We start from the raw sequence: 4,208 nt of genomic DNA, 5'->3' as shown, positions 1-4,208 counted from the left end.
AAACAAACAATAGATAAATACAATGTATGATTTGTAACGTATTTAACTACAGAAAGTCTGAAAAGTCAAGCACCACAGGGATTTCTCATTCACAGGTGAATGTGTTATGTCTTTTTTTAATTCAAATTGAAAACAAACAATAGATAAATACAATGTATGATTTGTAACGTATTTAACTACAGAAAGTCTGAAAAGTCAAGCACCAAAGGGATTTCTCATTCAGAGGTGAATGTGTTATGTCTTTTTTTTATTCAAATTTAAAACAAACAATAGATGAATACAATGTATGATTTATAAATAAAATATAAGTGATAACTCCATACTAAGATTCCAATCAACACATAAATTATTGAGCTAAAAATAACACGTTTTCAATATCTGGCAAGGCTAGCAAAACCTAGGTTTGTGCGCTGGCATACGTAGTGCTACATTGATAGAGTTGTTTCATCAATATGTTTCTTAAAATTTGTTCAATGCAGCTTCCGTTCAATTTGAAACATAATATTTAAGACGATGTCCAGCGTCGCGCAGAATATCGGCGACAAATCCAGGGTACTCACGAGTTCTTGAATTGCTTTTTCTCAAATCTTATGTGACACCATTCTGGATCATACATAACCACACATATTACTATCGATGGTCTACATTCACCCCAACTCTGGTCATCGTTTCAAATATGTTGCCAGATTTTCCATAGGAGAAGAGAATGAAGTGTCCATGTACAAGCTGATTCAACAAGGCTCTAGACGTTTATTATTTACCAACTGGAAACTTCATTATAGCCCTCAGAATGTAGTAGAATTTATATGGATTACTATAGTAACGGATGTAAACTAAGAGCCACATAACTTCCATTCTGGATCCTTTCCAACTAGAAAACTAACTAATATTACCAGAATACAGTCCAGTAACATTTAAAAGTTATAAAAGTAACATATAATTGCAGGTGCATAGCCCACCTTTAATCTTTGAACCTTGGGGAGTCCAGTCCCCTATCAATCCGATAACTGAAAAACTTCAATAAATAACCAGCCTTCTAATGCTACAGCAAATCACACTGTGCTGATTAAGCTATTACCAAACAATAATGAAGTGAACTTCTAAATTGAATTCTCAACTACTTCAAATGAATAAGTTTTTTGATTTTCAGGAAAAACAAATTTGTTGAAAAATTGAAAGAGCTACAGATAAAACACGGGAGTTTGATAAATTTTCTTCAAATTTGTCCCACTGAATCAACACTTCGTGTTGAAGCTGCTTTTGCCTTCGCAATACTTTTAGGTAAGCTTATAGACCACAAAATGTTAATTTTACATATTTTAATGAGGGTTTTTTGTGACTGGACTCACAAAAGTTAATCCAGTAAGAATAATAATAATTATAATTGATCGGTGATAAAATACTGTCGTTTATTATGAAACCAGCCTGAATTGATTTCAATCATCGATTGAGTTATATCACAGAGAAAAGATAACATAAGCAGATATCCCATGGTAATGTGTAGAAAAGACAAAAGAAATTTCTGAAACCAACTATTGTATGTAATTATTGTAAACTATCTAATATTTTCTGTAATTGATGTAGTAGTTTTAGTTTTTTTGGGAAATAAACATTTACTTATTATTGGTAGTTCGTTACAAATTTCAAGCCGATTTCCTGTTAACTCAAGCCGATTACTGTCAACTACAACTGTCTATTATTACTGTTTTGTTGGGGTGAGAGTATAAGAACAGCACAGTATGAGAGACTCCCAGCGTCACATAGCTTCACGAAAAATAACTACTAGGACTATCGGCTTGAGTGAACAGTGAAATTTGTAACATAAATGCCTTATACCATGGGATATCTTCTTAGGCCATCTTTTCTCTATGTTTATACTAAAAATATTTGAGGATAATATCCAGAGAATATCAAGATATACTAAAATTTCTGCTATGTATAATAAGAGAAAGTGAGGGTAAAGAAATGATTTTGTATGGTTTTTTGTTGAGAATGACCTAGTTAAAAACTTTTGGTGATAAGTGGGTTTGAACCCGGTATCTCTAGCGGTGAGGTTGTGTTGGTAGGTTTGTTTTCCAAAAATTTGTAACTTCAATTCCAAGAAAACGTGAATGATTAATTTGAAACATCAAATACATCCTCTACAAACAAACGTCAGTTCAATAACAATACATTTTTCAAAAAATATATCAATTATTTCAGAACGGTTCAGCATAATAATTTTAGGTTTTTCACGTTTTTTCAGAACTGTGTCATGCAAGCCAGATTGAACTGATTCAAGAAGTTGCTTATGCGCCAGATAGATTATTCATCAAACTCAAATTCGAAGAGCGAGTATGAAATAACTATTCGTGATACAAGTTCCTATTACTCATGAGTTGTTTACAAGATACCATACCTATACCTATTGATTTATGTTAAAAAGTGATACAAAATTGAATTTTCAATTTCTACTTTATTTTTGTGTATAGGATTCTAACTATTTTATTAACATTATGATTAATTAATGTTATGAATTTAGAAAATATTGATGCAATCAATATAGAAAAAACTATTATTTTGATAAAAAAAGTTGTGGTAGTTGCAAAACAAAATCTCAGACGAAAAAAACTAAACTAAGAATGTTTAGTTAGGATTAAGGTGAACTATGATTATGAATTATTATTAAATTGTCAAAAGACCCATTGGTGGACTGGAATTGTCAAACATAGCCGTGCCATATAAATTGTTATATGATATAATATTATAATTATTATTTATTATAATTAATCGAAAAATTTATTACTCTTATATACTTTAATGTTATATTACTTTGGTGCTGATATTTATAATCATAACTTCATTATCATGACTAGATAAGAATTCGATTTTGTTAATATGTTACCTACCCTGATCTCTGTGCACTAGAATTAACATCCTTCATATCATTATAAATTTGAGTAGTGGTTTTAGATACTGATCATTTTATTAGTAATATCTGTCTAATCTTTAACACATAAAAATAGTATTATTAGTTTGTATTTTTATGTTCAGATCGTCAGATATCTCTCTTGTCATTCAATTTCAAGTCTCCTATGATTTATTCAAAATGTTTATTGAGCATACATTTGTAAAATATGCGTTTTTTATGTTACGTGCAGGTATTGCTGATAGTATTGGTCAAAATAATAGTTCCTTTTCATCAAGATTGAGCTCATACAATCCTATCCTACCTATAATCAAATTATGTAATTAGATTATTTATTACCATTCACTACTTCCTTTAATTATTTAGTTATACAATCTTCTGAAAGGAAATGTTTTGAAAGTCCATTTATCTGACATAGAATAGTTTCAGTCATTAACATTTCCACTGATATTTAATTATCGTAGGCTACCGGTTACGGTTATAATTATTTATTGGATTAGATTTTAGAGAATGTATTTTTACGATCTTGAGTGTCAGTCAGTTTATATCATACATAGTAAGGAATCATTAAAATAACCTGTGATAAGATTACAATTTTTTTTTCAGTGGATTAATAAATATTTGAAATAAATAGATTGTATAGAGATTATTTTGGATATAATTCGATAAGCTTATATTCTCGAAAAAATTAGTTACTTACCAGTTGTTTTTTGTACCTACAAATCTTCCATGAGTTTCTTAAGATGCTTACCTCACAAAAATTTGTTAAAAAAATAGGTACCGGTAAACTACTTTACAATAGTAATATGTTTCAGAATAAAGAGTTCCTGATGATTTGAAATGTATAAATTGTATTCGCTGACCTGCCTAACGTCTTTTGTAAAAAGTTAGTTGATCTCTTGAAATTTGTCTTTCATTGAGTGACATATTTCCGATAAATTCATTTACAAGAATAATTCGATCATTCAGAACAAAGAGTATCCTGATGATTTGAAATATATTAATTCAATTCAATTTATTTTTTCCTTCTGAATACAATTCAAAGCAGTTACATAGAATCTTGAGCAATAAAGTTTATACAATTCAAGAAATGATATAATATACTTACTAAAAACAAACAACAAAATATAGAACTATACTAAACAATAGAACTCTTGAGCTATCACAATTTTATTCATGTATAAAATTCTTGTATCAGATAGGAAAGAGCTTACATAGGCAACAAAGGCCTGTGCGTAAGCTCGAGTTATCGTAACAATATGTGTTATATCTATAATTATAAAGAGAGATCTCAATTTTT

At 29.5% G+C, this 4,208-nt stretch overlaps 1 long non-coding RNA gene across 1 annotated transcript; it reads left to right on the top strand.

Annotated features, from left to right (window-relative positions):
- The first annotated feature begins 1,146 nt into the window (after positions 1-1,146).
- LOC120352378 lies at positions 1,147-3,502 on the top strand. The gene is made up of 2 exons (XR_005571812.1): positions 1,147-1,281; positions 2,246-3,502. It is a non-coding gene; the product is annotated as an uncharacterized LOC120352378 (long non-coding RNA).
- The last annotated feature ends 706 nt before the right edge of the window (positions 3,503-4,208 follow it).

This window comes from Nilaparvata lugens, chromosome 1, assembly GCF_014356525.2.
Source record: "Nilaparvata lugens isolate BPH chromosome 1, ASM1435652v1, whole genome shotgun sequence".
NCBI lineage: Eukaryota > Metazoa > Arthropoda > Insecta > Hemiptera > Delphacidae > Nilaparvata > Nilaparvata lugens.
The sequence above is the reverse complement of the archived record's forward strand: the minus strand, read 5'-3'. Positions and strand labels throughout refer to the sequence as shown.